The following is a 14,033-nucleotide window of genomic DNA, read 5'->3' as shown; positions in this document are numbered from 1 at the left end:
TTGTGGTGCCCCCAGGCATGTTAAGAAACCATATTCACATCTGCTTTCCAATTCGAAGAACTCTAACCTCAAGAACCAAAATGATGAAATACCCCCCAAGGGCTTTACATCAGAGTAAAGCCTAAAGTTGCCTGTACTGTATAATGGTTTGACAGGGCCAGCATGCCAAGGTGACAAACAAAACTGGATTGAAATAAGTGGTATGTATAAGTATGAAAGAGTAAATTATGTCTGCTTTTTAAAAAAAAAAAAAAAAAAAAAGCCAACAGAGAGTCAGACACTGCTTTGATAAATATGTGAATTGTATCCTCTATATCTTTATCAACTCACTCAACTCTGATTCTCACACTCTACTGTGAAAAATAACACTTTGAGCAAAACCAGCTTGTAATCTCAGATGCTAATTAAATTTTATCTAATTTCCAAATAAATCTTTTTGACATTCCCCCTCAGACACTGGCGCTGAGTTGAGTATCTTTTGTCTACGACCAACCATCCCATCAAAGTATGATGAAGCCAAGTTGGGTATTGAGTGTGAAAGAAATCTCAAACTCTTCTCATTTCCCCAGGGAGAGATTGCGATTATGGCTGGCTGTTGGTGGACACTTTGCTTCCAACACATTACTAGGCTCCAGCTTTGGTACCAGAGTGATCGGCATGGGGGTTATTAAACTGATTAACTGGATGGACACAAAGCATTTTCTTTCTGTGACTGCACTGTACTGTAATATTGTCTGTTATCTGTTATGCTGATAGTGAGCAGGATTTGACCAGGGTCATGATGCACTGTTGCTTTTCCAATAACAACTCTGGCCACAAGCTCTGACTTTAACAAAATACAAGCATTCATCCAAATTCTTTGGATGTAATTTGACCAGTGGTATTGATATATCAATAGAAGGCTTTAGTCAAACATATTTTCCACTCATTAATATAATCAACCTACAATTATTCAACCCAATTCTTTAGAAATGAACTGACTACAAGTTACTGATATGGTTTTTGGTTTGACAGTGCATCCCAGCCTTGTATCATCATAAAGGTCTAAAGTGACATGTTTGTCTAAATACACTAATATAACTAAGCTACAGATGATTCATCTCAGTTCCAGGGTGATGAATCATCTGATTGACCTGACAATGGGATTGTCCATTCCTGCTTGAACTGAATCAACTCCATTTGTCTTTGCTCTGATGTCCACAGTCAGACTGCAGGGCCACATCATCACAGGGATTACTTCCCTTGTAATGTTCAAACATGGCGTTAATAAAAGCTGAAGTTTGATATGGTTTGTATATTACCGTATTACCACCAGTTTTACTGGCTTTGCCACAATCCAAGCTGCTTAAATTACTTAGAGCCTGCAGGTATCATTGAGCACATAATGAGGCTTTGACATATGTTTTCAAATCAGGCAGTCTGCTGAAATTGTGACTAACCTAAACGTAACAAGGAACACCTGTCTACTAAACCAAATATCAGGGGGTCAGAATGATGATGTTAAAATCCACACAGATCATGCTGGGACCGTGCATGGTCTTATCACAAAATCAGTACCATATGAAATTTTTGAAACCCCATCACCCAGATTCTCCAGTTGCTATGGAAACTAAATGCAGAACCCAAACATGGGACTGACACATTCAGAAATGGTGTTAACTTCTAAGAATCACTGCCCGCCTAAACTGTTATATTCAGTGAGTCAATCAACCAACCAAATTCCATCATGGGTACGATGTCATGTCTATTGCCTGGTCAATTGCTTAATCCTGTCCCGGGAGAAAATCATTAGCAACAAAGTTTCCTGTAAAAGACGCTAAGACATCAGTCAGTCATAACCAAAGCAATGACTATTAACTTCCTGGTAAACGCAGAGCCATTACCTCATTTGGATGGCAAACACTCAAGTGTCTGCGTTGATAATGTGATAATGTGGGTGTAAAGCATAGATGAACAGAGAAGCAAATACAGTTGGACAGACATAAAATCACCCTCTTTCTCTGTCTCTCTCACTCACATACCAAACGCCCTCCGACCCCTGTCCTCCTGCAGACACAACAAGTCACTCCTGCCACTGTAACCACCACCCGTCTATTGTCCTCTAGCAGGAATGTGCTTGGGTGTACATAACACAAATTAAGTGTCTGTCCGCAGTGCAGATGTAATCAACGTTCCTGGATGCTGCAAAGACAGTCTGACAAAGCCGCAGTGGTCGTTGGTCTTCTACCCATTATTACCATTCCTTCATTCCATCTCACTCAGACTATAAAAGAAGATGTGAAACTCAGAAACATGAAATAGAGGTATAAACAACACCAGTAGCTTTGCACGCTAGTTTCCAAACAGCCCTAAAGAGGCTCTGGCAGGTCTTAGATGGTTGATTACCAATCAATTCCACCCAAACAAGCTTTGCATCTTAATGAAACTCTGTGAGGCTTGAAACTTTTTTGAAATTTGAAAATAATGTGATTTCAATTTAAAATACCAAAGTTTTAAAAAACTCTGACAAGTCTCTGTACTGCCTCTCTTATTTAATGTCATGGGCGTAGATGAGAAAAGAGGTTTGCGGAACAGAGGCCTGTTTTGTCTGGTGAAATAACTTTGGGACCAGGGAGCTAGCTAGCCACCTAACAAATGAGAAACAGGTTTATACCCAGACAACAAAACAAATGAATATGGATTACTTTGTCCTCTAGAAAGGATGACTATGGGAGAGAAAAAAAGACAGAGGTAGACAAAGTTGAAACTGCAGTGAGTGGGAAAAAAAATGAGCGTAAATAAGTTAAAGAGAGAACAGAGACACAACAGCATCTTTGCCAGGGCAGTGAGGGCTAACCCATGTAACATGAGGGAATTATGGTGGCTTTAACAGCTGTCTGCAATGCTCTTCTCCTCCTTGGCTCCCTCTCTCTGACAAAAGAAGCAAGGCAGTGCAACATCAAAGCCCAGATTTGCAAGTCTAAGAAGCGGTTTGAGAGCTGGAAGAAGGTACAGAGAGAAGGCATTGTGTGGGTCCGTGGTTGACAGAGGAGACGTTAAGAGGTTTATGCTTGACTAACATTGTTCCATAGTTCTCCCTCTGGTTTCTACCAAGGCATCTTAGACATCCAGGGCCTTGAGCGTTCCAGGAGACGCAGACGCGGCAAGTGTTTGCACCAAATGAAGGGAGCTGACAAAAGGAGTACTGTCTGAGAGGAGAGAGGTTTGTAAACCGCATGATGAGGGGATGAAGGAGTCAGTGGTCGAGGACCCTTGGAAGGACAGAGACCATGTCTCAGTCTAAGAACACAAAAAACACAAAGGCTTGCCGTGGGCTTCTATAGAAATGTGACAGAGAAACTATTGTAACATGCTGCACACATACAGTATACTACACACATAGTTTTACCTGCATGTTAAGACATACGTCTGGTCTTTCTACCCGCTTGTCATGACATTGTAGCCTATCCCAGCTTACACTGGGCGAACAGCAGAAAAACATCAGTCCACCGGAGGGCAAACACATACTGTGCATAAACACATTTGTTCAGACAAACACAAATAAATAAACAAACATACTGTACTTACAAGGGAACAAAAGGTGGTATGTTCTTGATCACAGGCTGACAAGGCAAGAGGAGACCTCAGTCACCCATCCCCTGACCACAACTAGAGTGCCTCTGAACTACCAGCAACCGTAGGCTGACTGCAGTCTAACTCAGACAACATGAATGCAATTGATGTCTCCACTGGTTTGACAATGCAATGCATAGTGCAATGTAACACTTCACTACAGAGAGTTTTGGTTCACTACAATGAAACCACAAGCTCTCCCGCTAAAGAACAAATGCAGCATGGGTTAACCCCTATACAGCTACCCCTAACCACAAAGTGGTAGATTGTGTAATGAAACTGAGGCCCAGGAAAATGTAGAAAACATATCACCACAACATAGTCATACACTAAAAAGTTTCTCTTGATTCCAGTGCGGGTGCAGGAAATGTTTGTGCATAAGTGTCTTTCACTGGCTCTGCCTGGCTGACAGTCAGCACACATCAATGGCACAAAAATAGCATCTTGACGCAGCTCTTGGTGGTTTTCAAATGTTGGACATATATTTAAAAGGTTGATACTTCAAATGGTATTTTGCAAAGTGTGATGCTAAGAAAAATCCTCTCTTAGTTTTTTCTGAAATAACTTCATGATGGATGTACAGTATATGGCGAGACGCCTCTCTGGGTCCAAGGGTGTCATGTGACCTGTAGTCCCTACTGTGGTCACCAGGCCAAAATCACTATGTCATTAACCAGTGCTCTTCCTGTGGGACTGGTTATACAACACTAAGGTGCTGTCCGTGGTGCTGAACTCAGGGCAGCACCTATGGGACCACTGATTCTTTACCTGCACCTCCCTGTCTTCTGAATTAAACTACGAGCTGGTGAAGCCAGGCAGACACTGTACGGATTCAGCCTGTTTTAGCCCCCCACATAACTGTCATCCCCAACTAATGTTAGAATCCAGATGAATTTCTACCAGATAAGTAGTTTTTCGATGTACACTTTGAAGGGGGTCACAACACTTGATTAGTTGACTGCACAATCAACAATCGGTTGATTATTGGTTGAATTTCTTGCAGGTCCGAAATTCTGGTCAGCTGTGTTGCAGTGTGAGCAGGTCCATGGCTTGATTTTCTCATGGCTGCCCATCTTAAGACAGTATGGAGCAGAGAGAGGGTGAGTGCGTCTTTTGGGGCAGCTGACATGTCACAAGGGATGCACCCAGCACAAGAAATCTGTTTAGTGGGTGGGAGCTGGTCAGGTGCCGGGCTCACTCACTCTATGGTCCATTCTGTCGAATACTTACTGTGAGTGCAGCTCTCCTAATTAATTTCTAAATCATTACATGTAAATGCAAAAGAGAATCACAATTACCTATGCTTATTCCATTGCTTTTGTGTACTCACCACCCAAATAGCTTGTGAAAATAATTGTCCAGGTGTCGCCTTTTCATTAATGTATATAATATACAATACAAGACATTCTTGTCTGTTAAACACAGTGGAAACACGAGAGAATGAAAGCCTTATGGGGTGTTAAAAGTTCAGGTTATGGGAAGCTGCAGATCAAAGGTTGCTAAATTCCCATAATAGAAAAGACCTAACTGTGCTGTGGACTCACAGCCATGCACAGAGGATGATGGTCAAAAGAAACTCAGAATCAAATACATTTTAGAGCCCGTTATGAATCCTTTATTTATAACTCTGTGTTTTACAATATTAAATACTTAAAAAAAAAAAGCATGAAATACAGTTATCCTACCTGGGCACCTTTGTCTCTGTGCATTAGAGTACTGCTAAATCAGAGTAAGATATCACTATGGAATGCACTGAAGGTCTACATGAGTTGTTCAAATGGTATTAAGGAGTGTTCACAAGGTTGCATATTTGATAACACTCATACTTGTGTCACATGTTCACTTGAAGTATTGGTCTGGATGTATTTAAAGTGTCCTACCAAATACTACTGAACTTGTGGGACTTTTTATGGGACATTTCAACAGTCACTTAGACACCAAAAAAAAAAAAAAAAAAAAAATTAAAGTGTATACTACACTGTGTGGTTAAATCAGACAATTTTTTGCCATCATTTCAATTTAACTTGAAGAGTGGTCAAAATAAAAGACATCAGCCACAGTGAGAGACCTCATTCTGTAACTGACATCATAGTACAACATGGGCTGGTGAACTTGTTAAGAATGGGATCTCGATTGAATAAATCTGTTGCCACAATGTGGCCCAGGGTCATTAAAACATACCAACACTTTTGTCATGTGGAGACCAACCAGAAACAGTTCTGCTGCCCAAACAGGGTTGCAACGCATGGTTTCAGACCCTTTATTATAGTTTCAAGGCCAAGGATTTGATGGAGAGAAAAAAAAAAACATATTTTTTAAACTGCTAACACATTGGCATGTTTAAAAAGATTTATATAGAAAAACAAATATGAGATTCTAGCTGCTCAGCTCTCATCAACATGATAATTAAATTAATCTCCTCATGTCAGAGGGAGAGCTTCCTCTGGGACACACTACACAGGGAGTGGAATTACTCAAATATATATACACACGCAGAGTCATGACAGACCAATGGCTCATCAGATATACAACATGGAATCAAAATAAAATCTCACAGCATGTCAGTAAGAGTGAGAAAACAAAGTCTTCTAAATACTGGACTGAGTTTGGAGGGATGAGCAGGAATGAGCTGTACAGAGATAAAAAGAAAAAGACAGCGGTGAAGGTGGAGACTCACTGTCCACCCTCTATTTCTCATGAACATTTTGGCTGTGGTAGAAAGCTGGGGAATGTAGTATATTGTTTTACAATGGTTGGAGGAGAACCAAATGGTGGGATGCACAAAGATGAGAATGGGTCCCCAGAACATTTAGATTTCAAAAATCACTGGCAACATTTTATTGTTGAAACTTTTCATTGTTTTTGTAACATAAGGCAAACATGAAGTTCAGGACTTCCCGAGAAATGTCCCATGGATTACTAATAAAGCCTGCCCCCAACAAGCACTACTGGGAGAAATACTTTCATCTCTCCAGTGACTAATACAAAAACACAAACTAACAAATCCAATCCAAAACAAAAGCTACAGCCTTAGTGCTTATCCTGCCTGAGAATTAGTGGCCAGTACAGAGGAATGATGTATGGAGGATTGGATATACAGGCCTGCAAGCTGCTGAGGCATAGAACCCTTTGGCTATTATGTCCAGTGGGCCCATATAGATTTGACAATTATTAGCCTGTGCACTGGAGGTCCAGTTGCAAATGGATCAGTTGCTGGGATGAACAGAGATGTAGCTTCAGAGTGAGGCCTGTGCCCCGCCTTGGGAGGAAAATGGAAACATCCTGGGGTCACGAAATTACCTGTGACCTTTGACCTAGGTGTTGTGATGTTTGTATGTTTAATTCTGTATGGCTAATTATGTGTCATTAAGATACAGATAAATGCTCAGGGGACTGCATATCTGTCGAGTTGCCTTGAAAGATATGCAACAGTCAGTACAAGGAAACGTGAAAGGATCTGACTGTGGAACAGCTTGATTAAAATGGCAGATAACAGAATAAATAAAAAGGTGTTTATGTGGAGTAAATCATATTGTTCTCCACAGGCAAAAGAGCTCTATTCAGTCTCTGAGGAGGCTGATATGCTATATATGTCAAGAAAAATATGTGCGGTAATATAAACTTATAAAAACAGAAGCTTTCATTCAAGTTCAAAGGAAAATTGTTGGAAAATATCTCGTCAAAGCCAAACTTAAGGACATATATGCATATTAAACAAAAAGTTTGGTCCTGAATCACATGTTACATCTTGTTCATTTAGGAACCAGAAATCTTTAGTTTCACAGTTGAGAACTGGTATTCTTCCTCAGACTCAAAAATATATGTGTGAGCTCAGTGATTAGGGAGAGGTAAAAAGGTGATTCCAATGTTCTTTTATACTGTACATACTATATTGATTTATGATGCCTAAAAAACCCCCAAATATATTCTGTAATAGTTGCAATAGACGACAATTTAGGCTGTTGAAATGTTTTTGTGACTTTACAAAGAAGGCCTAAAGATCTGATGATTCAATTATTTTTCTTTATTTTGTGTAGTTTATGTTTTATGCATAGTTTTATGTAGTTTTACTACTCTGGATCTTACTTAGAATTATATCAGCGTGTAAGATGAGGAGATGGAGAGAGTGATTCCTGTTGGTTTTACTAACACACCAGTCAGAGCTGCCAATCTAAATTTGAGCTTGATTCCTTTATGCTCTTTCTTTTCCCTTCATTTTATTTCTATTGTACTGTTTGAGCTGTGCTGACTAACAAGACCAAGTCCTCCTCACTAACCATCACCATGGATATTCACTATGTAACTATGACCAGGAATGTAAATCGTGCATGGCTGAATAAGGCTGTAACCTCGCCCAGTGATGACTGTTCTGTTTGTCTGAGGTTATCCTACCCAGGAAGACATGATGATAATGATCCTCTCTCTAAGGACTGACTTAGCTTCTGACCCACTGACTCACACACACAATTTGTATCTTGTTGCTATAGAAACAAAATGTTAAAATAATGAGTACATAATGCATCTTCAAATTTTATCCACTATATTTGACATTTCCTGACAAAGGCTTTGCCTTAGTAATCACTTTGGTGAATTTATTTTTTAATATTATTCCACTGGGGGGGCTGTTTCAGAAGACATGCCTGGACAAGAAAACAAGTGTGACGGTACAGGATAACTGACTGATGACTGTGAGCTTAGACACAAACACAAACCATCATCAAAATGTAACTCATTGAGCAACCGATGTTTAACCTTTGCGTCATGACACAAGGTTCACCTTTAACTTTTCTATTCATTACCTAATGTAATGCCTACAAGTACATGTCAGTTTAAAAGAGTCAGCCTTCCTTTTGGGCCCAACTCAGCTCTGAGGATAAACAACAGGAAAGTGGAGCTTTTCTCCAGGGATCAAAATGGACAGCAGTCCCTTTCAGCGGTTTCTCTCTCTCCCTCTCCCTGATCACTCAATGTGTGGGTTAACTTGATTGGAGCTAATACCTCCCAAAGGGTCAGCCTAATCTACTGCAGTTAAAGCCGCAATTTTGGATGAACAGCACAACTACACCACTTCACTTGAGGGCAGTGTTTCTTAAACAATGGGTCAGAATGTTGAAATATGAAATCCTACTTGACAAAAGAACTGACGCATTTTAGGGAATAAACCTACCTATTTTGAATAATGAGCTGTAAAATTTGAACCCTGCTGTCGGCTGAAAACAAGAATTTGGATCAGATTGACACAGCAAAGTGTCTATGGCAAGTAAGCAACAGGAAACACACGCAATACATCAAGCTCCTCACACATGAACGTAAACACATGAGTAGAGACATACACACATAAACGTTCTATCATTTCCCTCATACCAACACACAGATACACACACACCCTCTTACCAAATACCTCCCTGTCATGCCTGCTTCCAACAACACGGCCAATCTGACCGCAAACTAATAGTCCCGGGCTGCTATCTCCAGCACATTTCCTCTGGGAACCACACACACGCACACCAACACAACACTGACGCACATACACACATGAACCAATAACACACACACACACCACCAACGCACAAAGACATACACCCGGGGAGAGAGAGAGAGAGAGAGAGAGAGAGAGAGAGAGAGCGCGACCTTTTCAGTAGAAGCCTGCTCCTGGAGTAAATTACAATTTATTCAAAATGTGAATATTCCTTGTAGGCACTTAAAAAGTCCTCCCCAAATCTAGGGGGCTTTTTACGCCCCTCTCCCTGCTAACCACACTAACCACAGGGATTTCCATCAGCTAGGCTGCATCCTGTACCAAGCAGCCAGATATTTCAACCATCCGCACCACACCACACGCCAGAGCCCAGAAAAACATCAGGGTGGGGACAGTGAGTGTGTTTGTGTGTGTGCGAGATAGATATAAACTGCACTTAATTATAGAGAGAGTGTTTAGTTATACGCATTATCATCCTGCCGTTTTTGGATTGATGTGTCAATCTATGTACCTCTATCTATGTCTCTCTTACATATATATAAAAGAAATAAAATCATAAAAATATCTAAAAATGGGGGCAGGGGGATTGTAAGTGTTTATAAACTTCTTCACCTTGGCTGGCAAATGCTGGGGTGTGAAGGCATGCTGAGCCTGAAAGAGAGAAATTACACTGAGAGGCCTGACATACTCCAGGCCTTAGGAAACATTTTATCACAGTATGTGTGTGTGTGTGTGTGTGTGTGTGTGTGTGTGTTTTCACGTATAGGTATGAATTTGATCAAGTGTTAGACCACAGCGGGCTCTGAAGACGTGACTGCCTCAATCGACCCTTTTAATGCATCTTACGGTTATGACTGACAGCAGAAACAGGGGGGTCCAGAGACTGGAAGGGAGACAGAGAGAAACAGAGGAGCACTGAGAGAGTGTGTGACCTGAGCTGAGGTTCACATTTCACTGCAAAAACACTCTGCTCGAGTGTTCTTTTGAGAGAAGTGACAGATATTCGGAGGTATGTCAACATCTTGGGAAGTGTACACTGGTTAGACCGCTCAGGATCACACACATTAAGCACTCTTCTTTCACAAACGGACACACAAAGGCACACACAGGAGATTGCAGGATTTTAAATATGCCTTTCTGTTTTAGTTCAAGCTGAAACAACAGCAGCCCTGTTCATTTAGGAAGTTCTTTCCTCTCACTCTGACTCCTTTCCCCTCTTTCTGACTATGTCTATGGACTGGCAACAACAGAAGATAGGATTAAAGGATTTAATGTGTGGTAATAAAGCATAGTTGGCAAATCTACTCACCTATACTTTCTTAATTCATTGCTTGTGCATCATAAACAGAGAAAGACAGGGAAGGTGGGAGGGACAGTGAGATACCGAGCAGACACATTTTTGGCTGTGCTGCCACTGTGGAGTTCTCTCAGCCAATCTGTGAGTGTTAAGAGCATGGCTCATCCTTTGCCCTTGCTTCCTTTTTTCCATGTCCTCCCGTTTTCTCAAGTAGGCCTGTACAGTATCCTCCTTGACAACTCCTTGCTACCCTTCTTTTGAATTTCTCATATTTCCCTGTCCGTTCTGCCTTTGTTCCTTCTTCTTCACTCCCCCCATCTCTCTCTTCCCCCATTTTCCTCTATTCAAGATGATTTCATGTCCAGTGGGTTCTCGGGGGAGCTGTAGAGAGTGAGGGGGACAGATAACTTTACAACAGCAAATTAGTAGCTTCGGCTTGTGTGTGTGTGCGTGTGAGTGTGTGCGAGTGTGTGTGCCTGAGGGACAGGTCAGCTGGGACACACATCATACCAGAGCCATGAGGACAGGCTGATGGTCTGCCTTCTTGACAGGCCCCAGGCCTCACAGACGAGACAAGATTGGCCATGAACACCATGGGCGGGGGATGTGTGCTTCAGTGTGTGTGTGTGTGTGTGTGTGTGTGTGTGTGTTGGATAAAGTTGGGTAAAGGTACAAGGTTGGGAAGTAGAGATAGATGAAGCCTGGACAGAATGACGCCACGTACATACTACACTGGCATCAAACCAATTTTTGGATTCTTCTCTCCCAAAAATCATCAGCAAAGCCCTGAAATATATGATCTGATAACTCAGAATTTACTCACCTCCAGCTCACGCTGTAATATGTACAGTCCACGTTCATACTGTCTCTATTACTTACTTTTTCTGTAAAAAGTAGTGCAAAAACTAACAGCTAGTTCTTCCTGCCTGTCAAGATTTCTGATTTTGAGAGTTGGGACTCGGGTTGTTTGTGAATGGAATCTCAAAGTGTGTTGCGTGCTGTTTTGGCAAAATCATTGCCTTTCAGGAACAACAGGAACAAAACTATTGATTTATCATTACATGTCTTTATGCGTGGGGTCACATTTTCAGCATCTGTTAAGATCTGATTTTTTTTTTTATACAACTAATGGTAGTTTGGTGGTTAAGAAAGCAAGAAGGGTAGAATTAAGGGAGGGGACCTCATGACCTCATGTCAACTCATGTCAAAAAATTTTGAGTCAAACCAGAGCTACCAATAGAGCAATGTGACCATGGATGTTATATGGAAGGCAGTAGGTGATTTGAGGGGGGTGAGGGAGGGCACCATCCTTCTTGATAGCATATGACCAAAATGTGTCCCTCTTGTTAATCTGATATCACTTTCCATCTCCCAGGTCCAGTCCAGTCCAGTCCAGTCCAGTCCAGTCCAGTCCAGACTTAGACATATAACCAGTAAATTACTGAGAATGATGTGGCTATTTTGACTGGTGCAACATCTGTAACACTGGTTTAGCAAACTCACAGACCAATTTCATGTGTGCAGTCATCTTATGTGATGCTACTCGGCCAATCAAATCAGTGCATTCTGATAAGCACTATGACTGTGAGACTAGAGTGAAGACCACACAACCCAAGAGAAAACAGTTGAAGAAATGAATGAGTCAGTGAAAAGTAATTTCATATGGTGAGTTCTAAAGAGAGAAAAGTAGAAAGCGAAAAACAGCTTTTAATCAAGAATCGACAAATTCTTCTTGTTCTTGCCACGGGCAGTTGAAACCAGTGTGTCTCATCATATGTTCAGAGACCATTGCGATTATTAAAAGCAGCAATGTGAAGCATCACAACAAGAGAAAGCACAGAGAATCTTTTGACCAAACAGCAAATAAACACAGATGAAAACTGTCTGTCTCCCTTGTAAAAATGAACAAATCACCTACTGATGGAAGGTAACAGTACACACAGAACTGTATGGATCCTAAAGAGAAGGGACCGGAGTGGCCAAAGAACAGACTGCAACAGGCCAGATGCAGAGCAATGCTTCAGGGGTAATCCAAGGCCATGATCCCAAATGAGAGGACAGCACTTACTGGGGCGTGACAGAGATAAAAAGGACACAGTCGCCTTCAAGCCAGAGTCCAAAACAGAACAGGGCAGCCATGCGGAGGCCAGTGGCAGGACAAGCCAGACAAGGGCTAATGAGCTCAGCCAGCATGGTCGTAAACACCAGAACACAGGACCGTGCTAGGGGGATTGAGAAAGGGACAAGGACAGCGTTGGGAAGCTGTGTGCTGTTGTTGGAGAGTGTTGAGAGAAAGGCACAAATGTCCAAGTGAGACCCCAAAACAATGTGGAGGCCAGAGACTTTCCAGGTCTACTGATCTCATCGAGCTGATGGAGGTGAAGCATCAGGAATAAAGAGAATTGGACCGAGGCGGCGCCAGGGGAATATTGTACAGCTATGTTCTCTAAACTGTGGTTTAGGGTGTGTGGCCTGAAATGGGTTTTGGCCTGTGTCTGGTGAGTCCCTACAGTGCATGGCAAGAAAAGACACAGAAATACTATGCACAGCATTAGCATATCCTCAGTATGAGTGAGCTAATTGCACTGTGGGTCCCAAGCTGAAAAGTGTTTACTGATGTACTTGGAGAGGTTACAACACTGAACTATTTGGAGGCGTTGTGAGCTGTTGTTTGACATGATTATTCATAGTTATGAAAATTGAGACTCTCTGTCTCAATGATGAGTGTGGTTAGAGTGATAAAAAGAAAAAGAAGGAGATAATGGGAGAGGCTTAGGGGTTTAGAGATGAGGGAGTTGAGGAGAGGATTTGGTGGTAGGAGATGATGGGTTTATAATCCACAGTTTTTATATAAAATTAGTATAAATACACAATAACAAATGGGCAGCCTGAGAGCGTCAAGTGTTAAGTGCAGGATAGGACCTGAGGTTGGCAATATAACTGACAAATAAACAGGTGGTCAAGGGTTAAGGGGGAGGTCTTGGAGTTGAGGTGCAGAGCAGACTCACAGAAAGAGGAAAGTTGGTAGAGTGGGGAGGTCTGGGGAAAGATGGCTTCTGATGATCAGAGTTGTTTTAGACACTCCGAAGCATCATGGGACTGAAGCAAAACAACAAAGCCACTTAAGGCTCCGTCTAGAAACTGATTTGTTAGAGCTACAAAAACACACTTGCAGAACCATTAAGGAAATACAACCCCTTCTCTTATCAGTGCCACTATTATTATAACCCCGGAATGTAATTAAGAGTGTGTGCTACAATTTGCTGAGGCGGACACATTGGCAGACACTTTATCATCAAGCTCAATAAGTTATCCGAGTGTTTTTGGCAAAGTTGCACTATTCCTTATTTATCTAGTTTCACAAATCATGTTCATCTTGAGAACACATATTTCATATACCACAAACACATGATGGAATAACACATGACAGAACCATCTTGGAATCACATTCCTCATCTCTGATGACATTTGGCCCATTCGGACAATCTTTGTTCCAAAACATCCCTGAAAATACAGAGGTCAGTTTGACTCACTGCTAAAATGAGATGTGGTATTCGCTGTGCTGATATGCCAGATTGCCACTCTCCAAGTGTGTGTGTGTGTGTGTGTGTGTGTGTGTGTGTGTGTGTGTGTGTGTGTGTGAGA

At 41.6% G+C, this 14,033-nt stretch overlaps 1 protein-coding gene across 6 annotated transcripts in view; it reads right to left on the bottom strand.

Annotated features, from left to right (window-relative positions):
- LOC125892761 (intermembrane lipid transfer protein VPS13B-like) overlaps window positions 1-14,033 on the bottom strand; it is a 360,799-nt gene that overhangs the window by 36,312 nt on the left and 310,454 nt on the right. The window lies entirely within an intron of this gene.

Source organism: Epinephelus fuscoguttatus, linkage group LG8, assembly GCF_011397635.1.
Source record: "Epinephelus fuscoguttatus linkage group LG8, E.fuscoguttatus.final_Chr_v1".
Classification (NCBI taxonomy): domain Eukaryota; kingdom Metazoa; phylum Chordata; class Actinopteri; order Perciformes; family Serranidae; genus Epinephelus; species Epinephelus fuscoguttatus.
The sequence above is the reverse complement of the archived record's forward strand: the minus strand, read 5'-3'. Positions and strand labels throughout refer to the sequence as shown.